Source organism: Delphinus delphis, chromosome X (genome assembly GCF_949987515.2).
Source record: "Delphinus delphis chromosome X, mDelDel1.2, whole genome shotgun sequence".
Lineage (NCBI taxonomy): Eukaryota > Metazoa > Chordata > Mammalia > Artiodactyla > Delphinidae > Delphinus > Delphinus delphis.
This window is the reverse complement of record NC_082704.1, coordinates 94,775,793-94,799,268: the sequence shown is the minus strand read 5'-3', so window position 1 is coordinate 94,799,268 and position 23,476 is coordinate 94,775,793. Positions and strand designations below refer to the sequence as shown.

General features: G+C 39.7%; 1 protein-coding gene and 1 non-coding gene across 2 annotated transcripts in view; one reads left to right on the top strand and one right to left on the bottom strand.

Annotated features, from left to right (window-relative positions):
* LANCL3 (LanC like family member 3) overlaps positions 1 to 23,476 on the top strand; it is a 93,239-nt gene that overhangs the window by 4,536 nt on the left and 65,227 nt on the right. The gene's annotated exons all lie outside the window — the stretch shown is intronic.
* Positions 9,923 to 9,995, bottom strand: TRNAA-UGC (transfer RNA alanine (anticodon UGC)). The gene has a single exon. It is a non-coding gene; the product is annotated as a tRNA-Ala (tRNA).

Here is a 23,476-nt window from a genome sequence, read left to right as displayed (position 1 = left end):
GGCCCTCCTGGAAATACTCAAGGGAAATAGCTTAGAGGGTTTGTTGGGCAGATAGCCTTGAGCAACACAGCACTAAAGTCTTAAGAAATCACACCATAAATACTTGCATTGGGTCTATTCTGCTTTCCAGATTGGTGAAAATGTTGCAGGGAAAAGGAAGTTAGAAAGTATGGTGGAGGGATTAAGGGGGAGGCCTAGGGACCACAGTTAAAATAATAACTTTTGCCCCCTGGTGACCTTGGACAAATAATTTAACATCTTGGAGCCTTAATTTCCTTGCTTGTAAAATGGATTAATAATAGCTTCCTCCTTCGCTTAGTCGGTCATTCATTCATTCAGTGAATGTCAGGTTTCCACGTGTGCCAGGCACCTTGCTAGATGCCAGGATTGAGCAGTGAACAAAAATCAATATATAGTTATGTTGTCAGAAGGGCTTGGAAGGAGGTAAACAGGAAATAAGTGCAGGTGGGGCGGGAGAGGGGAGGGCTGCCGCCTGGCATACATTAGCGGGGAAGCGTTCTCTGCGGAGGTGATGTCCTAGCTCACCACTGAAGCATGAGAATGAAGTGGCTGCCTTAAGGGCAGGCATTCCAGGCCTTGCTGTTCCTAGGGGACAGCAAGGACAAAGCCCCTGAGGTGGGAAAGTGCTTAGAGATTTCGAAGAAAAGGAAGGTGGCCTGCCCAGCTGGAGCAGAGTGCGCAAGGGCTAGAGGGCTGGAGACCAGGTAGGAGCTGTGAGCAGGGGAAAAGCAGATCCTGCAGGGCCGGGGCAGTCCAAGTTAGGAGTTCGCACTTGTTTCAGGTTGAAACGGGAATGTCTTCATCTTATTCACCTTTCAAAAGAAGATTTCCCTGGTTTTCTGTGTAGATAATAGGTTGACCAGTATTAAGAAGGGTCACAAGGGGGGCTGATTAGAGGGGGTCTAAACCCCTTTTGTGCCAAGGACTCCTTTGTAAATCTTGTGAAACCTACAGTACCTCTTTTTCAAGGACATTTTTAGATGCATAAAATACACAGGATTACAAAGGAAGCTAATTATATTAACATTCGGTTACCAAAACATTTAAAAAACGTGTGATGCAGTAGCATACGTGCTGCTTGATTAACACATTCAATAAGGTTTTGCAGCGGGGCCTAAGGATTATTGTACACTTGTATCATGAGGGTCAATGATATTTCAAGATATCTTCAACAACTGCAGCGTGACATGAATATATCTGTGATTTCTATAGGTGGCAAAGTCACAAGTACTCCTGGGTGGTTCGTGGTCTGCATTCATAATGAAAGGAAATGTCAAGTTGTTTAAATAAGATTGGAGAAAATATAGATGTGATTTTCTTTTCCCAAAGGGGACTGTTCTGGAAGTTGCTGCAATGACTCACCCTAGATAAAGTGCCTAGTGTAGTGCTTGACACAAAGTACCTGCTTAATGAGATCAATGGTATTTCCCTTTGCACTACTAACAAAAAATCAAAAGTGATTCTGAACATCACATAGAAAATTATACCCAATACAAGGAATCTATCTTACTGCCATGATTAAAGGAAAACACCTTTTGCCAGATTGTTAGTTGTGTCCTTAGCTCATTGCTAAGGCAGGTGGTTGGCAGCTGTCTAAGCGGGGATGCCTTTAGCTGCAAATAATGGAATGTCCAGTGGAAAATGATCTAAATCAGGTAACCGGGCCACACAGCAGGGGGTGAGCGGCGGGCAGACGAGAGAGCGAAGCTTCATCTGCTGCTCTCCATCGCTCACATTACCACCTGAACCATTCCCCCCCTCTCCCCCCCACCCCCGTCCACGGAGAAATCGCATTCCACGAAACTGGTCCCTGGCGCCAAAAAGGTTGGGGACTGCTGATCTAAATAATGGGAACAGTATTACCTCACTTGACAAGGAGTGTAGAGCTAGGTCATTCCAGGATTGGTTCAGCAACTCAGGAAAATCATGAGAACCCAAGCCCTTTCTGACCTTTTTCTCTGCTATTCTGGGTGTCTGAGCTGTATCACTCTTCAAAATTGCAAGATGGCTGCTGCCATTCCAAGCATTGTGTTCCCATACAACTGGGTCTGAGGTTTTTTTCTTTGAATTTTTTTTCTTATCGTATGGAACATTCTATCCTTGAAGAATTTCCCTTCTGCCTCATTGCCCAGCAGTTGGTCAACAACCCAGCACTGACCACTTCTGGTTTCTGGGGATGCCGAAAAGGCTAATATCCTTCATTTCTAACCTCTGACCTCTAGTGGATGCAGGTTCTAACAAGAAGAAAGGGGAGGGCAATGGCTGTTGGGTCGTTACCAAAGTGTCTGCCCCTTGGCTCCCTTACCCAGGTCTGTCTCATGACCTCCCACTTGGCTATTGTCAATAATGCTGCAATGAACATGGAGACGCAGATATCTCCTCCAGATCCTGTTTTCATTTCATTTGGATAAATGCCCAGAAGTGGGAATTCTGGATCATATGGTAGTTCTAGTTTTACTTTTTTGAGGAACATCCATACTGTTGTCCGTAGTTGTCGTAGCAACTTACATTCCTGCCAACAGTGTACAACAGTTCTCTTTCTGCATCCTCTCCAGTACTTGTTATCTCTTGCCTTTTTGCTGATAGTCATTCTGACAGGTGTGAGGAGATACCTCATCGTGGTTTTGATTTGCATTTTCCTGATAGTGATACTGAACACCTTTTCATCCAACTGCTGGCTGTTTGTATGTCTTCTTTGGAGAGATGTCTGTGCAGTTCCTCTGCCCATTTTTTTAATTGAGTTGTTTGTTTTGCTATAGAGTTGTATGAGTTCTTTATATATTTTGAATATTAACCTCTTATGGTTCACAAATATTTGCTCCTATTCCATAGGTTGCCTTTCCTTTTTGTTAGTAGTTTCTCTTTGCTGTGCAGAAGCTTTTTAGTTTGATGTAGTTCCACTTATTTTTGATTTTGTTGCTTGTGCTCTTGGTGTCATATCCAGAAAATCGCGGCCAAGACCAGTGTCAAGGAGCTTTTCCCCTATGTTTTTTCCCAGGAGTTTTACATTTTCAGGTCTTATGTTTAAGCCTTTAATCCATTTCAAGCTAATTTTTGTAAGTGGTGTAAGATAGGGGTCCAGTTTCATTTTTCTGCATGTGGTTATCCAGTTTTCTCAATGCCATTTATTATTGAGACTATCATTTCCCCGTTGAGTATTCTTGGCTCCCATATCAAGTATTAGTTGACCATATATGTGAGGGTTTATTTATGGGCTTTTGATTCTGTTCCATTGGTCTGTGTGTCTGTTTTTATGTCAGTATGATACCATTTTGATTACTATAGCATTGTAATATAGTTTGAAATCGGGAACTATGATGCCTCTAGCCCTGTTCTTTTTTCTCAAGATTGCTTTGGCTATTCGGGGTCTTTTGTGGTTCTGTATGAATTTTAGGACTGTGTTTCTCTTTCTGTGAAAATGCCATTGGAATTTTGATAGCAATTGGATTGAATCTATAGATAGCTTTGGGTAGTATGGACATCTTAATATCATTCCTGATCCACAAACACAGGATCTCTTTCCATTTATTTATCTTTAATTTCTTTCATCCAAGTCTTAACAGTTTTCAGTGTATAGATCTTTCACCTCCTTGGTTAAATTTATTCAGAAGTATTTTATTTTGATATTATTATTATAATGGGATTTCTTTATTTTTCAGATAGTTTTTTTAGTGTACAGAAGCACAACTGATTTTTGTATGTTGATGCTGTAACCTGCAACTTTACTGAATTCATTTATTCTAGCACTTTTTTGGTAGACTCTTTAGGACTTTCTATATATATGATTATGATTATATCATCTGCAAACAGACAATTTTACTTCTTCCTTTCTGATTTGGATACCTTTTATTTCTTTTTATTGCCTAATTGCTCTGGCTAAAACTTCAGTACTGTGTTGAATAAGAGTGAGAGTGGGCAGCCTTGTGTTGTTCCTGATCTTAGAGTAAAAGCTTTCAACCTTTCACCATTGAGTATGATGTTAGCTGTGGGCTTGTCATATATGGTATTTATTATGTTGAGGTATATCCTGTCTATACCCAATTTGTTCACTTTTTATCATTGAAAGATGTTGAATTTTGTCAGATTCTTTCTTTATCTGCATCTATTGAGATGATCATTATTTTTATCTTTCATTATATTAATGTGATGTATCACGTTTTTAGAGGAAAACATTTTTTTATTTACTCATTCAGTTACTTATTGAACAGACTATGTGCCATGCAGTGTCCTTTGTACTATGTATTCATTTTTATTTTCATTTTTTCAGCTGTACTGAGGTATAATTGACAAACAGAACTGTAAGATGTTTAAAGCGTACATCATGGTGACTTGATATATGTAAACATTGTAAAAGGATGCTCACCATATAGTTAATGAACACATCCATCACCTCACATATTTGCATTTGTTAAACCATCCTTGCATCCCAAGGATCAATCCTACTTGGTCCTTGGGTATGATCCTATTAATGTGCTCCTGAATTCAGTTTGCTAGTATTTTGTTGAGAATTTTTACATCTCTATTCATCAGGAATATTGGTCTGTAGTATTCTTTTCTTGTAGTGTTCCTATCTGGCTTTAGTATGAGAGTAATGCTGGGCTCATAAAATGAAGTCGGACATGTTCCCTCCTTCTTTTGGAAGAGTTTGAGAAGGACTGACATTAATTTTCCTTTCAATGTTTGGTAGTGTTCACTAGTGAAACCATCTTGTCCTGGACTTTCCTTTGTTGAGAGGTTTTTGATTACTGATTCAATATCCTTAGTCATTATTGGTCTGTTTAGACTTCTATTTCTTCATGATTCAGTCTTCGTAAGTTGTATGTTTCTAGAAATTTATCCATTTCTTCTAGCTCGTCCAATTTGTTGGCATATAATTGTTTATAGTAGTCTCTTATATTTTGTATTTCTGTGATATCAGTTTTAGTGTCTCTTTAATTTCTGATTTTGGGTCTTCTCTCTCTTTTTGTCTTAGTCTAGCTAAAAGTTTGTCAATTTTGTTTGTCTTTTCAAAGAACCAATTCTTAATTTCATTGTTTCTTTTCTCGTATTACTCCTCTTCTCCATTTCATTTATTTTGGCTCTAATGTTTGTTTATAATTTCCTTCCTTCTGCTAACTTTGGGCTTGTTTTTTTTTTTTTCTTTTCTGGTTCCTAGAAGTGTAAATGTTAGGTTGTTTGAGAGTTTTTTTCCTGAGTTTTTCTTAAAAATTATTACTGTCATACTCACAAGGTAAACACAAACAATAAGAGGATACAGAAAGATATACAGGCATACCTCAAAGATATTGTGGGTTCAGTTCCAAACCACGGCAATGAAGCGAATGTCTCAGTGAAGCAAGTCACATGAAGTTTTTGATTTCCCAGTGCAGATAAGTTATGTTTACTCTTATATTGTAGTCTGTTAAGTGTGCAATAGCATTATGTCTAAAAAAACTGTACACACCCTAGTTAAAAAATGCGTTATTGCTAAAAAATGCTAACCATCTCAGCCTAACATTAGCGAATCATGATAGTAACATCAGAGATCACAGACCATCATATCAAATATAATAATAATGAAAAAGTTTGAAATAGGGGGAGAATTACCAAAATGTGACTCAGAGGCACAAAGTGAACAAATGCTGCTAGAAAAATGGCTCTGATACATTTGCTTGACACAGTGCTGCCACAAACGTTCAATTTGTAAAGCAAGAAAAAAAAGGCAATGTCTGTGAAGCACAATGAAGTGCATAAAACAAGGTATGCATGTTTAAAAAAATGTCTTCTTTGAACATTTTTAAAGAAATATTCTGGATATATAAAATACCTATATTTTTATCCATTTATGTGATATTCTGTATGTGTGTGTGTGTGTGTGTATGTATGTGAGTGTGTGTGTGTATTGGGTTGGCCAAAAAGTTAGTTTGGGTTTTTCCGTAAGATCTGATGGAAAAACCAAACGAACTTTCTGGCCAACCCAATATATACATACACACGCTACAGCTTGTTGTCTTATGTGCCTTGTGCATCTTTGCACATTACTGTGTAGAGAGATCTCATTCTTTATACTGGTTTGATTTAATAGCTGTACCATAATTTAACTATTATTGATGGACATTAAGTTGATTCAAACTTTTTTCCTTTTTCGCTATCAAAATTAATGCTGTAAAGTATACACACTACTACATATAATGTGCATATATACGTATACAACATTTACATATACATACATACATATGTCTGTATATGTATCTTTGCCTTCTGTTGCAAGTATATATGTAGGATAAATTTTTAAAACCCAATTGCTGAGTCAAAGTTTATAGATATTTTTCTCTTGATGGAGATTATCAAACTGTTCTCCAAAAAGGTTACATCAATTTCCATTCCCTTCATGAGCATTTGGGGGTGCCTGTTTTCCCACATTATTTTCTCTTTTCTTTTTTTTTTTTTACATTTTATAATCTAAACTGTTTTTTTGAATATTATTTAATTTTTATGCAGCAGGTTCTTATTATCTATTTTATACATATTAGTGTATACATGTCAATCCCAATCGCCCAATTCATCCCACCCCCACCGCTTTCCCCCCTTGGTGTCCATACGTTTGTTCTCTACATCTGTGTCTCTATTTCTGCCTTGCAAACCAGTTCATCTGTGCTGTTTTTCTAGATTCCACATATATGCGTTAATATATGATTTTTTTTTTCTCTTTCTGACTTCACTCTGTATGACAGACACTAGGTCCATCCACCTCACTACAAATAACTCAATTTCGTTCCTTTTTATGGCTAATACTCCATTTTATATATGTGCCACATCTTCTTTGTCCATTTGTCTGTCAATGGGCATTTAGGTTGCTTCCATGTCCTGGCTATTGGAAACAGTGCTGCAGTGAACATTGGAGTGCGTGTGTCTTTTTTTTTTTTTTGCGGTACGCAGGCCTCTCACTGTTGTGGCCTCTCCCGTTGTGGAGCACAGGCTCCGGATGCGCAGGCTCAGTGGCCATGGCTCACAGGCCTAGGCACTCCGCGGCATGTGGGATCTTCCCAGACCGGGGCACGAACCCGTGTCCCCTGCATCGGCAGGTGGACTCTCAACCACTGCGCCACCAGGGAAGCCCGCATGTGTCTTTTTGAATTATGGTTTTCTCTGGGTATATGCCCAGTAGTGGGATTGCTGGATCATATGGTAATTCTATTTTTAGTTTTTTAAGGAACCATCATACTGTTCTTCATAGTGGCTGTATCAATTTACATTCCCACCAACAGTGCAGGAGGGTTCCCTTTTCTCCACACCCTCTCCAGCATTTGTTGTTTGTAGATTTTCTGATGATGCCCATTCTAACTGGTGTGAGGAGATACCTCATTGTAGTTTTGATTTGCATTTCTCTAATAATTAGTGATGTTGAGCAGCTTTTCATCTGCCTGTTGGCCATCTGTATGTCTTCTTTGGAGAAATGTATATTTAGGTCTTCTGCCCATTTTTTGATTGGGTTGTTTGTTTTTTTAATATTGAGCTGCATGAGCTGTTTATATATTTTGGAGATTAATCCTTTGTCTGTTGATTTGTTTGCAAATATTTTCTCCCATTCTGAGGGTTGTCTTTTCATCTTGTTTGTTGTTTCCTTTGCTGTGCAAAAGCTTTTAAGCTTTATTAGGTCCCATTTGTTTATTTTTGTTTTTATTTCCATTACTCTAGGAGGTGGATCAAAAAAGATCTTGCTGTGATTTATGTCAAAGAGTGTTCTTCCTATGTTTTCCTCTAAGAGTTTTATAGTGTCCGGTCTTACATTTAGGTCTTTAATCCATTTTGAGTTTATTTTTGTGTATGGTGTTAGGGAGTGTTCTAATTTCATTCTTTTACATGTAGCTGTCCAGTTTTCCCAGCACCACTTATTGAAGAGACTGTCTTTTCTCCATTGTATATCCTTGCCTCCTTTGTCATAGATTAGTTGACCATAGGTGTGTGGGCTTATCTCTGGGCTTTCTATCCTGTTCCATTGATCTATATTTCTGTTTGGGGGCCAGTACCATATTGTCTTGATGACTAGCTTTGTAGTATAGTCTGAAGTCAGGGAGTCTGATTCCTCCAGCTCCGTTTTTTTCCCTCAAGACTGCTTTGGCTATTTGGGGTCTTTTGTGTCTCCATACAAATTTTAAGATTTTTTGTTCTAGTTCTGTAAAAAATGCCCTTGGTAATTTGCTAGGGATTGCATTGAATCTGTAGATTGCTTTGCGTGGTATAGTCATTTTCACAATATTGATTCTTCCAGTTCAAGTACGCGGTATATCTCTCCGTTTGTGTCATCTTTGATTTCTTTCATCAGTGTCTTATAGTTTTCTGAATACGGCTCTTTCACCTCCTCAGGTAGGTTTATTCCTAGGTATTTTATTCTTTTGGTTGCAATCCCACATTAGCTTCAGTACTAGGTTTCATGAGACTTTTTAGTATATGACAAACTGATGGGTAAAAAATGGGGATGGAAATTTCTCAGATAGGAAATGTGTCCTCTTTTCGTTCCATTCAGCATTCACTGAACAAAATGCATATGCAAGATTTCACGCGGTCTGAATTTGAGTGGTCCCTGGTTTGTAAGCAGCAGTGTGTTGTTCATTGCATAAGTAAACCCTGCAGTTTGGCTTGAAATGACAGCAGGTTGGGGAAACTGGACTTTTGTAAGCTGAATCCAGTTCATAATTGCTCGATTATAGACCTATCAGGGAATGGGGCACTTCTGTGGGCTGCATCTTAGATCCTTTGTTACTCTTGATCCAGAACCCTGTGATGGCTGAAAGGACATAAGAGCTAGCACTGCTTGATCCCTTGTTGTGCACACTGTTGTAAGCACTTTACAGATATTATGTCATTTAATACTTATGACCTAGGCACCAGTACTATCTCCATCCTCCCCAGTGAGGGAACCGAGGCACAGAGAGGCTGTGGAACTTGTTCCAGGTTACACAGCTAGTCAGTGGCAGAGGGGGGTTCCATCCCCACAGGCTGGTCGCCAAATCTGTGCTTTCAGTGTGCGCTCTTCACACTTTAACGTGCACGCAGATCTCCTGGGGATCCTGGTAAAAATCAGGTTTTGATTCAGCAGGTCTGGGGTGAGGCCCAAGATACTGCATCTCTAGCAAGCTCCCAAGTGACGCTGCTGCTGCTGGTTCATTGAGAAGATTTGAGTAAAAAGCTTGAAGTCACTATTTTATTTTCAATTTTATGGGATTGCCTGTCAACAGATTTGACTGATCCCCCCCCCCCGCCTCCGCCAAACTTCATGATTTTCATCGTTTGTCCTTTGTACTGAAAATGATTTCTTCCACAAATGCCAGAATATCAGCTTTCCAATTCGTGGGTGACGCTGAAGGAAAGAATCCCTGCCTGGCACATCTTCTTGCAGGTTTAAGGACTCTGAGTGACTACATGGATTTCTTTTTTTCTGATAAATATAATTTTGCACTATATACACAAGGATTTTGTTGTTGTTTGTTTTCTACATTTCTTTAAAGGCCCGAATAGACCATGCTCCAGCAGTTTTAAATCCTTTCATAATAAGAGACACTATCATTCCCAGATCAGATCGAAAACATGATGCTCATAGAACTACTCCCATTTTAGAATCATTCACTTAAATTTACCTGTGTGACATAAATTAAATTGAAGATGCGTAGACTTTTTTCCTTTTTTTTTTCTTCTGATACAGTAATTTAACACAGAATAATGTGGATTTCCTTGGAGATAACTTGTTTACCCCTTTTAATTAATCTACTAATATACATTCCACTAAAACCTAAACTTATCATTTGTATTGTAATTACTTGGAGAGAGCATGGTTCATAATTTTCTTATTACTGAAGAAGTAAATTGGGGAAATGTGCATAGTAAAAATTATTTTTTTGCTGCACCTCGTGGCACGTGGAACTTCCCCAACCAGGGATTGAACCTGTGCCCCCTGCATTGCAAGTGCAGAGTCTTAACCACTGGACCACCAGGGAAGTCCCAAAATTATTTTAAATGTACTGAATTATTTGTTTTGCCAATAACCTGACCTCCCAGTGTTCCATAAGAAGGTGGTTTTAATGGAATTTCACTATATTTATTGACTTCTGAATGTGAAAATGATAGATTGTATTAATTTTTTATTAACTTGGCTAATTTCCTCTTTGCTGGTTAATGAGAGATGTTTGTCACTCGACTGGCTCCTACACAACACACAGTGGATTTCCTCCATGTGTGGAGGGGGTCCTTTAATATCCCCATGTGGTGATGGTCTCTTGGTAAACTTGCCATGTTGTGTCCAAATAAGCATTTCTCTTCGAGATTCACTTTTACTGATTACTCTCTGACCTACATTCACTAATTAAGTACAATGCCTTGGACGTTGGATGTTTGGTTTGTCTCAAAAACATGTTGTTCTCATGTGTTATTTATATATATCTAAGTACCTCTTATCTTTTCCTAGTTACTTTCTTTATGGATTTAGCTACTAAGGAAACCTACCAAGTTAACAGACTCATTATTCTTGGGGTGCTAGCCACTTGGACAAATGGAATTTTCGAGAAGTCATTTGATCCATTCGTTCTTTTTTTTTTTTTTGCGGTACGCGGGCCTCTCACCGTTGCGGAGCGCAGGCTCAGCAGCCATGGGTCACGCGCCTAGCCACTCCGCGGCATGTGGGATCTTCCCAGACCGGGTCACGAACCCGTGTCCCCTGCATTGGCAGGCGGACTCTCAACCACTGCGCCACCAGGGAAGCCCCTGATCCATTCTTTCTTTTAGCAAGCTGAACAAAGAAGTGTTTTGTGTAAAGTCACATTTCCTTTTCTGAATAGCTTTACACATTCAACAACCCAGACAAATGAATGCCTTTGACACTGTGAAGTGTGAGCATTGCTACCTGGGCCATATAGAAGCTGTTTCCCAGATGAGAGGCAGTCTTACAGACTTCATGGGTGAGAACATCATCTGAATGAGAGGTGGCAAAACAAATATTGGTCATAGCGTTATGTGAAGTTAGCTGTTACTGTACCCATCTACTGGCTCCATTGCTTTGCATAGAATGGATTCCCCCTGCTCAGTGGTGTATTGAAGTCTGGTGTCCATGGCAACCGAAGCATCACCAATCTCAAAGCAAATACTATGGGGACCAGCTGAATCTCCACTCCTACAGTGACTTTAGGAGGGAGCCACATTCCTAACAAACTTTGCGGCTATCTAAGGCTGAAGAGAACCAGTGCTCAACCAGAAAGGAGGTATTGTTCTCATGCACATTTCAGTAACATAATTTTGCTATTTAAAATGTTTCCTCTTTCCTTGTAAGACAAAGAGAATTGCGCGTGTGTCAGTTGCAGCTGTTGAAATAGGTTAGCGTCTCAATGAAGGTATTAAAAGGTGATGGTTAAGAATAGGGCTTTTGGGACTTCCCTGGTGGTCCAGTGGGTAAGACTCTGCACTCCCAATGCAGGAGGCCTGGGTTCCATCCCTGGTCCGGGAACTAGATCCTGCACACATGCCGCAAATAAGAAGTCCACAGGCAGCAGCTAATGAAGCCCAGGGCCGCGTACCGCAACTAAAGATCTGTGTGCTGCAACTGAGACCCAGTGCAGCGAAATTAAATAAATAAATTAGTATTTTTTTTAAAAAAGAGATTACCTAAAAAGAACAGGGTTTTCAGTCATATAGCCTTGGGATTGAATCGTGGCTCCATCACAGTAGCTGGTTGACCTCAGCCATGTTACTTAGCATCTTTGAGGCTTGATTTCCTCATCTGCAAAACGTAACACAAGCTATTAAATGCACCCACTTCATAGGTGTGGTATGAAGATCCACTGAGAATGTGCGTGTAACATGCTTAGCAGAGGGTCTGCTAGGCACAGAGTAAAGACTATAAGTCAGTCCTTGTTTTATTAGTATTTTGAGTATTATTGTCATTAATGTAAGTGAGACCCTGTGTTAACTAAATAATACAAGTATGCTTTTTGGACATTCAGCCCGTCTAATATTCCCTGTGGTGTTAGTCAGAGCTGCTATGCCCCTGATCACATAAGCAAGGCTTTGAGATCTTCAAACAGAGGCCATAAAGGGCTGGAGGGAAATATCCTCTGCTCTGCCACACAGGAGATTAAGCTGAGCAGCTCACAGAGATTGTGTCAAAGTAAATTGAGTGGCTGGTCATCACTCCCGAAACCCGAAGCCATGCAAGTTACCCTTTGCACTTTGCTTCCTCCAGGAGGGTGTTCTTTTCTCTTTTTAAAATTTCAGGCTCCTTGAAGACTTAATCTAGGAATTGGCTTTCCTGTGTCTGATTTGTACTCCTCAGAGTAAATCACCTAATTGGCTTTATCGGCAGTAAATTGCTATGCAGGTGATGTTGGAATGTTTGTTTTTTGCTCTCTTCCCCCAGAACCTGAGTGGTAGATTCGAGGACCTCTTTCCTGCTCTTAAGTTCTCTTCTTTGCTTCTAAAGATCATTTGCTTGCATGGCGCTAATTCAGAATTTCAGACAAATTTCAGTAGTTGTGTCTCTGGCGAAATGACAACTTCAAATGAGTTTTCCTCAGCAAATGTTCCCGATCATGTACAGTCGGTAGCTTGTTTCAGAAAAGGATTAATACAATTAAGGATTCTTCCAAGTGTTTCTTCAGCTTCTGGGCCCAGAAATTATGTTTTTCTTGCATTAATGCACTTTTCTATTTGCATTTCAAGGCTATGTCATATGGACTCACTGTCAATTTTACAAACTTAAATCTATGTTTTACTCTTCAGCTGCTATTCATATTCATTTATGACATGATGATCTTGATATGTATAAACTATACTACTCTATTAGTAGAGGCATCATTGAGTTCTTATCCCTAATCATTGAGGTGTCATGTATAATCATTAGTTCTGCTTACAATCTTCAATACCATACCAAGTGGTTCTAGGTCTGTGGCCTTCATCTCCACGGGGGTCTGTTATATCTTTCTCTGATCTGTGGCCTTAGGTCAGTGTTTCGCACACTTGAGGGTGTATTAGAGTCCCTTGGAGGGCTTGTTCCATCCCCAGAGTTTCTGATTCAGTAGGTCTGGAGTCGGGCCTGAGACTTTGTGCTGTTAACAAGTTCCACTGGTGCTGCTGCTCGCCTGGAGACTACTTTTTTAGAACCACTGCCTTAGACCATACCCTTAACCTTGGCCGAGCGTGTCTGACATGTGGGAACTGAGTGAAGGCATGTGGTGGTAGTACCACAAACTTATCACCACCACCAGAAAAGAACTCAAAAGACAGGACTCAGATTTTCCTGGTGGTGCAGTGGTTAAGAATCCGCCTGCCAATGCAGGGGACACGGGTTCGAGCCCTGGTCTGGGAAGATCCCACATGCCGCAGAGCAACTAAGCCCGTGCACCACAACTACTGAGCCTGCGCTCTAGAGCCCGCGAGCCACAACTACTGAGCCCGCGCACCACAACTAGTGAGGCTGTGCTCTAGAGCCTGTGAGCCACAACTACTGAGCCCGTTCGCCACAACTAGTGAAGCCCGTGTGCCTAGAGCCCATGCTCCGCAGCAAGAGAAGCCACTGCAATGAGAAGCCCATGCACCACAACGAAGAGTAGCCCCCAGTCGCCGCAATGAAGACCCAACGCAGCCAAAAATAAAATGTAAATAAATAAATAAATAAATAAATATATATATATATATAAAAAAAGATAGGACTCACTATATTACAGGCACTGTGGTTAACATATCCATTTCAGGGGAGAAAACTGGGACTTAGGTTCAGTAACTTGCCTGTCATCACACAGCTGGTCAAGCAGTTAAAGCCACAGTTTTCAGACTACAGAGCTTCTTTTAGAGATTTAAGTCAGGTTAGATTTCTGCATGTTTTTCTAGTAATGTATACACTGCCAAGAGGAGAGTGAGTTGTACCCCAAGCCACATGGAAGGATAGTTTTAACTTGGCTCTCTGAACCTCAGGGTGTTTCTGAAGTTCAACTTAAGATTGAATAAAAATGGCAGTACAGGAGAGGGCTCTACATTGGTCCCAAAGTTCCAGAAGCCTGTAAGACTCAACTTCAACTTTGTCATTTACAAGTTTGATAGAGTGGTTAGACTCCGGGATCCTTTCCCAAACTCGAGCAGCTAGATGATGGTCTTAGGCCAGGTTCTCCAAAACCTGACTCAGATATGGGCACGCTCCATTAAGGAAGAGTTCTCAGGAGAAACCAGTACGGGAGTGGGGGAAACAGTGAAGGGTCAGAAGCCAAAACAAAGGTGTGATTTTAGGCTAAGCCCCAGCTTTCTGTCTCATCCTGTAGGGGAGCTCCAGAGTGTAAATCACATCTCAGAGTTTGTCCTGACTGGAGGTATCGCTCGCCCACCAGTAATTCACTACAGCTGCGTGTGTGTGGGCGTGATCCTCCAGGTACTTCAAGGCTTCTGGAACCGTGGGGCAAATGTGAAGCCACATGAGTTGCTGGATTTAAGGGGCCCACCAGCATGTTGGATGGAAAAAGAATAAAAAGAGATTCTAAAGGCTTCTAAGAAGAAAAACAAAACTGCGTCCTTAAAAGGATTTGCACTGGACTTTGAATAGCAACTTAAGAAGCTACAGGACAATGGAGCAAGGCCCCCAAAGTTCACTAAGAAAATTCTCAACTAGAATTCTATAGCAGCCAAAATTATCAAATGTGAGAGTAAAAAAAAATCTTTGCAAGTTCTCAAAAAAACAGAACATTTTTTTTTCTTTCAAAAGCATGAGGCAGAGGTAATCTAGCTTCACAGAATGTGTTAAAAAAACGTAGGGGCCAGACGTTCCAAATGAACCAGCCACCATGTGGAACACTGCAAGAGCTGGTAAAACATTTTTAAGGGGGGTCCATTGCGATGGGAGAATGAACCAAGAAATAGGAAAATATGAGATCTCAAAACCTGGAGCTCCAGTGCAGGTGGGATCAGAAAACTTCGAGAGTGATGGTAAGGGACAGCCCGAGATGACAGCTCGGTATCAGGCCTTGAAGGCAGCTGGTAAGTACTGAAGCAGAGCTGCAGCCTGGATGATGCTAAGAGAAAAAACAAAAAATAGAATAGGCAGCTTACCTGATATGTTTGGCTGTACCTAGGGGAGTTTTGCAAATTTGTTGGAAAGTTTGGGCATGAATTGGGTGTAGACAAAATAGAAAACCGAACAATATTATAAGAAAAGGAAATTGGGCTTCCCTGGTGGCACAGTGGTTAAGAATCTGCCTGCCAACGCAGGGGACATGGGTTTGAGCCCTGGTCCGGGAAGATCCCACATGCCACGGAGCAACTAAGCCCGTGTGCCACAACTACTGAGCCTGTGCTCTAGAGCCCGCGAGCCACAACTACTGAGCCTACGTGCCACAACTACTGAAGCCCACGTGCCTAGAGCAATAAGAGAAGCCACCGCAATGAGAAGCCCACGCACCACAACAAAGAGTAGCCCCCGCTCGCCGCAACTAGAGAAAGCCCGTGCAGCAACGAACACCCAATGCAGCCAAAAATAAATAAAAATAAAATAATTTTTTTTAAAAAAGGAAATTATTAACTTGTGCGGGGGGCACGGGGAGAAAGGAAATGGTAATCACTGCAAATGGCTTTGTTTAATGGATATTGATTTAACCTCATATTGTTTGGGAAAAAAAGTGATATAACTGTTTTGGGTATTTGGGAAAGGAAATGTATGTGTGGAGAGATTATAAGAGAGCTAAGTCTTCATCTTCCATGTTAGGAGATTAATAGATAACACCTTTGATGGAAAAGTCAAGAAATAGCTGTACAAGCATCTCATCTAGAAATATGAAGATAAGTAGCTAGAAAAAAATGCCCAAAACAATGTTTTCAGTTTTTGCCTTGGAGGAGTCAGAATGTGGATGGGGAGGGGTGGGGTGGGAGCCTGCTATTATTTTAAAGAACTCTTCACTTTTTAAGTTATGCACATGTATTTCTTTGAGAAATATAAATGCCAAGAAAATAAGAACTATTTTTCTTAATCTCACCTGTGCTTTTTAGCTGTGATTTCTCCATATTCTCTTCTTCACATATATCTTATTCCTGCTCGATGATTGTTCTCAGAGAACATCTATGGAATGTTCCTAATAATAGAATTGATGTCACATATAGATAAATTTTGTCAACAGATATTTCCCCATCAAAAATATAGCTGGATATATGCGTTTTATTCTTATAAATAATACTAAATTAGGATTTAGTGATGACATTGTATTAGTTTGAATGGTCGAATAGCTCTGTGTCAATTAAAATCTTCATATGGTTTAATTTAAATAGTTGTGCCTTCCTTAATAAAGTATTGAGTAAAATCATGAGTATCAGAGCTATATTTATTAAGCTGCTACCCAAGAAGAAGGAGGAGAGAGCCCAGTTAAGATAATTAAAAGTGAAAAGATAGATGGTTAGAATACAGTGAAGACTGGTGGAACCACTTACGTAAAGCAGAATAAGAATAATTTTTTTTTTCGAGGCAGTAGCTCTAAGCCGCTCCAGGATTCTAAAATGCTTCCAAGTCATTGCAGCCAGTGGTAACTAATTATTATATAGAACATTAAGTCAGCTAAGTACTTTTTATGTAAGCTGTCCCATTTAATTCTCACAATATCTCTTCGAGTTACATATTATTACTACCACCATCTTCTAAACAGAAAATAGAAAGCATTGCAGAGAGGTTGAGTAACTTTCCCGAGGACGCAGGGTCGAGGAGTAGGATAATAACATTTATTGCCCAAGCAGGATACTTTTGGTAGGAACCAGCCAGTTGAGAATCTAACACAAGAGAGAGAAACCAAGACTTACCTATGGGACTTACGGTCCCCGATTGATAAGGGGTTACATGTAGTCTAGAACTCAAGTTCTTCTGCAAACTCATGCTCTTTCTGCTACCTTGGGCTGGTGGTACCCTTAGTGTTAAACAAAGTTCCCCATTCCCTAAATAAACCGATAAATGTTGACTGATAAATGGCAAATTGTTTCTGTTGAGAGAACCCTCGAGGGAGTAGGTGGAGCTTCTGAATCAGTTCTGGGGCTTCAGGACCAAATTAGTTGCTCACTCTCACCCCAGATTCCACATAGTAGCTTGAAAACTGAAAGAGAGGAGGTGTCTGGAAGGCATTCAGTTACAGGTGACAAGTTCCCAAATAGAACATGGTAAAAAAAAAAACTGGGGGTGTGATATTGGAACCAAGCATGGATGATTAAGTGTGGGGATTGAAAGTGGATGGCAAACTGTGAGAGAAAGGATGCTCAGCAGGAAGTGCCTAACACCACCTGAGTTTCTTTTGTTATTTTCCCTTTTTTAAAAAATTATTTATTTTGGCTGCGTTGGGTCTTCGTCACTGGGTCTTCGTTGCTGCGTGTGGCCTTTCTCTAGTGGTGAGCAGGGGCTCCTCTTCGTTGCATTGCGCGGGCTTCTCATTGCGGTGGCTTCTCTTGTTGCGGAACTCGGGCTCTAGGTGCACGGGCTTCAGTAGTTGTGGTGCACAGGCTCAGTAGTTGTGGTGCACAGGCTTACTTGCTCCGCAGCATGTAGGATCTTTTGTTATTTTTCTCACAAGCCTTTTTTCTCAATCGATCCCTTTCCCCGGCACCTCTGGCTGCCCGTTTTGGATGTACTGTTCAATGCACATCTCGTGTTTGTTTCCATCTTACATGTTTCCTAGGGAGCCTTGCCTGCAGCATGACTGGGGCAGCTCTAAGCTCTTCATCTCCACTCTGTTTTTACTACTACTGAGCTGAATAATAGGCAGACTCCCGGCAAACAGAAGATTCTTAATACATATTCACGGAAGGAAGGAAGGAATGAAGATGAACTCTTTTTAATTTCATGAAACTAAATAATCCCCTGTATTTGAGGCTCAAGAAGGGGCAACCCACATTTTAAAAGGAGCTCCTATTGAAATGTGTTTTAGCTTTTTTGGGTTTGACAGAGCCACGTAGGATGAAATACCTGATGGACAGGATAGTTGATTGGTCGTGAATATTGTCATATTTTCGTTTGCAGTCAGCCTTGTGATAGCCAACAGATGGTAAAATTCTACCACTTTTACATTACAAAATGAGAAGAGTGCCCAGCTTGTGACAGGTCAAAATGATCCACTTACGCATTTCTGTGCTGACACACAGAACTCTCCGATTGTTAACATTTAATAGACTTTTTAGGAAACTCTTAAGTCTGGACTTGTACAGTACGTGACATCTAAAAAGGCTTTTGTTTTTAAAATAATCTGTTACTTTTATATTCATGCGGGTGATAAAAACTTGCGTGTGTTTCTCAACCTTTATCTCTCTCTTTAAAACTTGCATTCACTCTTGATAAATTAACCATTGACAGATGTAGACACATAATCAGCTGTTAGAATTTCTTTTTTGTTTGTTTGGAAGGACTTATGCTTTTCCAGCAAAGGAGAACTGAATGTAGAAAACTATCCCTTTAATTGCATATCAAAATACCGTTCCTCAAACAACTGTTAAAGTAAATATTTATGAATAAGAATACATAGGGGAGTAGAAGAATCAAAGCCAGTTTTCAGTAAGTATACTTTTACTACAGCTAAGAAATGAATAGCTCATCACGTCTGTCGCATAGTGAATAAACAAATACCTGAAGCGATAACTAAATCAGAAATTAGAAGGAAAAATGTACCCTCAGCATTTTTCTACAGCATACTGTGACTTAATAGTTCTCTTCATCTTAGACAGCATGAGCTTTTAATTAGCAGGGCGATACCCTGTATGGCACAGCTATTTCTGATTTATACTATTGAATATTGACCAACACATAACTAACTCCCCATCAGTATTTTTAGCAGTCAGAGAAAAGTCCCCAGTTCTTCTTGGTGCAGGTGACTTCTTAGAGATTCTAACTGAAACTGTGTAAAATGGCTTTTGACATTTAGCTTTCAAGCTTGAGGCATTCTTTTTTCTTTAGGCAAGCCGTGTTCCTGGCCAAATGTGAATCAAAGACAGAACAATACTCTTTTGATTTCTGTTACTGCCTAGTGTTTTGTTTTTTCTAGAGATTTCAGGCCAAAGGTGCTACCTTCTGAGTAGTCTCTTCTCCTGATGTTCTGGCAGTTAAGGTGCTATGATGCTTTCAATGTGTTCGCAATGCCCTCTGAATTTTGATTGCCAGGGATTTCCTTGTTTTGGGCTATCTGCAGTTTCACCATAGTGTGTCTAGAGTAGATTTCATGTTAATAACCCTCCTTGTTATAGGTTGTGCTTCTTATATTTATCGATTTGTGTCTTTAATCAGTTCTGGAAATTTCTCAGTCATTGGCCCTTCAAATATCACCTCTTCATTTTTAACAATTTTACTGAGATATAACAATTCACACATTCGAAGTATACAATTCAATGGTTTTAATGTGTCCATACGGTTGTCCACAATTGATTTTATTTATTTATTTATTTTTAACATCTTTATTGGAATATAATTGCTTTACAGTGGTGTGTTAGTTTCTGCTATATAACAAAGTGAATCAGCTATACGTATAACACAGTCAATTTTAGAAGAGTTTCATCACCCCAGAAGGAAACCCTGATGCCGTTAGCAGTCACTCCTCTATTCCACCCAACCCCTCCTCCTAGTCCCACTGCTCTAGGCAACCACTAATCTACTTCTTTGTCTTTATGGATTTGCCTGTTTTGGACATTTCATAGAAATGGAACAATAGCCTATGTGGTCTTTTGTGATCGGCTGCTTTCACTTAGCAAAATGTTTTCAAAGTCCATCCATGTTAGAGCATGTATCGGTACTTCATTCCTTTTTATTACCAAATATATTTAATTGTATGGATATATCACATTTTATTCATCCTGTTCTGTGTTGATGGACATTTGAGTAATTAAAAGTTATTGGCTACTATGAAAAATGCTTCTGTGAACATTCTTGTGTAGGTTTTTGCTGTGGACATCTGTTTGCAATGTTTTCACTTCTCTTGGGTGTATACCTAGGAATGGAATTGCTGGGTCATATGGTAATTTTATGTTTAACATTTTGAGAAACTGTCAGACTGTTTTCCAAAACAGCTGTGCCGTTTTCCATCAACACCAGCAACATACAAGGGTTCTAGTTTCTCCACACCCTCACCAACACTTACTATTATCAGACTTTTTGATTATAGCCATAAGCGGGTGTAAAGTGGTATATAATTGTGCTTTGATATGTATTTTCTTGATGACTAATGATGTTGAACATCTTTTCATGTACTTATTGGCACATCTTTGGAGAAATGTCTTTTTAGATCCTTTGCCCTTAATTAAGTTATTTGTTTTTTATTATTGAGTTGTAAAATTTCTTTATATATTCTGGATACAGATCCCTTATCAGAAATACGATTTACAAATATGTTGTACCATTGTGTGGGTTATCTTTTAACTGTATTGATGGTTTCCTTTGAAGCACACACAAAATTTTAATTTTTATAAAGCCTTATTTATCTACTTTTTCTTTTGCCAGATGTGCTTTTGGCATCACTTCTAAGAAGAGTGACTAAATCAAGTTAGTGATCTTCGCCATTTTTTTTTATATTAGTGCTTCTCTACCCTGGCTGCACATTAGAATCCCCTGAAGAGCTTTAAAAATTCTGAAGCCCAGGCCGTGCTCTAGAACAATTAAATCAGAATGTCCTGGGTGGGACCTAGGCATCAATAGTTTTATAGCTCCACAAGTGCAGGTAGAGAACCCCTGCTCTACATCCTTCTGAGATCCAGATGCACGTATATTCCCTCTTTGTATCACTTCATATTGCTTATCCTCTCTTTTATGTTCTCCATTTACTTATTTCTTTGTGCTGCGTTCTAGGTAACTTCATTAGATCTATCTTCCAGTTCACCAGTTCTCCCTTGAGCCATGTTTCACCCGCCGTTAAACCCATCTGTTGAGTTTTACATCTATCAACTTTTTCTTTTCTGTAAGTTCCAGCTGAGCTTTTCTCATGGTTTCATATTGTTAAGTTTTGTGATTTGACCTTTTTTGGGGAACATAGAATGCATTTTTGGGGGGTACTTCATATCTGGTAATGTAAATGTTGGAAGTCCTTGATGGTGTCATTTCCTTGTTTGTGGTTTCTGCATACTGTCACTTATGGGGGCTTGTTTCCTTGGGTCCTTGATCTTCTACCATGCACATATATTTGGTTGATTTTAATATGTGGTGTCTAAATTGAGGATGCTTCTTTGCAGAGATCTGTGTTCGCTGCTTCTGGGATTCAGGAATACTGCCAGCCTGGAACCATTTTAGCCTTTTTCCTTGGTGTCCCCAGCTTGATGCAGGAGAATGCAACATTTGCCCTCAGGGCGACCTTGTCTGGCTTATCACATGTGGTTCTACTCAAGCTTTTTGTTTCATTTTGCTTTTTCAGGGGGACTTGGGGCTTCCCCTTGCTGTATTTGAGCCTAACTATATACTGGTAAATAAGTCTCATAAAGGATATGCGGTATTTAATCAATTACAAGATTCTGCCAAATTAAGATGCATTTTTTATGTACCAGTAAGAAAAAAAATGGTCCATTAAACTGACATAATACTTCTTATCACTAGCATTTTACACTTATTGAAAGAGCTTGTTTAGAGTTATTTAGACAGTGATTTTTTTATCATATATCACTCTTGTGTATACCTAGAAGAAAAATGTAAGCAAAATAAATTGGTTCATGATATTCACAACGCTTTCTTACATTCATACTCCAACAGGCTTTAATTACTTTCTCCTTAGAGTCGCTAGCATCTGTGATTTTTCTGCAAAATATCATCCTCTGTGCTGTGAAAAGCACTGGTGATGCAGCATTTCTTTAAAAAGTGTTCCACTTTGTCTCTGGCATTTTTCCAAGTGCTTGATACCCATTTTGGAGGTTTTGATGCACCGTGCACAGACCAGGAGCGCTAAGTCCTACTGCCTCTGGGCAGATAGTGATTTTGAGATACATTTTAATTACAGCGATATTAAAATTTTTAAAAATGGTGCATCTTAGGATCAATAAAATTATGCAGTTCCTCTGTTATAGGGAAAGACCTTTCTGAGTATCCAGATGAGTGCTACTGAAAGTGTGGCTTGCAGGCCAGTGCCATTCTGCAAATTTGTTCCTGGTCTAAAAGGATATAAGTACAGAAATGGAGAGTTAGGCATTTAGGAACTTTTTTAGTAATTATACCAAGTAATTGTTTTGTCAGTTGGATCTAGTAAAAAAAATTGGGACTCATATTTCATATGTCTTTTCCATTTCATTTTCTGGCAATATATCAGTATGTTATTTTACAGAAACATCAGCCCATGATGTATTAGAAATAAACAAAATTGGTCTTTTCACCAAGGATAGTTAGTAGATAGCCTTGATCTTAATGGGTCTCAAAGTTTAACTTCCGGCAGAATCACCTGGAGGGCTCATGAAACAGGTTTTAGGTGGGTCTGAGATAGAGTGTGAGAATTTGCATTTCTAACAGGTCCCCAGATGCTGCTGATGCTGCTGTCCTAGGGACCACAGTTCCAGAGCCACTGCCCTAGACTCCTGTATTGCTGGAAGCAGAAATCTTATTGCCAAGGATTTCCGGCTTGGTTTGTAGGACAAGAAATCCTGATGCTCTCTTGGAAAGTTCCTGCTTCCAGTGATCACTTTTTTTTTTTTTAATGAATTTAGAATAACTGCTCTAAACTTCAGTTTGTTTCATCTCCATTCCTTGGTGCACCGTTCAGAACACCACTGACTTTCAGGGCTGTCACAATCAATGTAGGCTGCAAGGTATATGTGATCGTATTTGGTTAGATGTTCACACTCTCCTTAGAAGAGCAAAATGTGCATTTTATTTTTTCAGTGAATTGATGCCATGGTTGGGTGTAAATAAGGTCCCAGTTCTTTTGCTAATGCCATGGACAATCCACTGACAGCATTCTAGGGTCTGGTCAAATAGCACCAATGCCCAAGATAACCCTTTACAGTGTAAACCAGACCGCACACCAGACTTCTGAGCTATTTGTGTTGCCTTGTTGAGGTGACAGGAGGAAGCATCTTCATGAAAAATTGGTATTGCATATCCACTGCATAGTTCCTAGCAACAACTCTTGTTATCACTGTCATCTTGAAGAATATAAATTAACCTCAGAGACCTTGATAAATGACCCTTTAGGGGAAAATTAATATCTTTAGGTGAGTCAAATATATTAATCATTGGTGGCATGGGCAGAATAAATTTCCTTCTTGCTGCCACGGCAAGTGCTGTAAATCCTTGCAAGGTCCACAGGCAACATTTATGGCCCTCTGAATATTGGGCAATGCCTGCCATTCGCTGGGGTGGGAGTAATTAACATCTCCTGATTTGAGGTGTTATAACATGTTAGGAACATTTTTAGTGTTCTAAACCAGTGCTTCTCAAACTTTAATGTATCTGAATCACCTGGAGAATCTATTAAAGATCTGGGATGGGGCCTGAGATTCTGCATTTCTTAGAAGCCCCTAGGTGATGCCA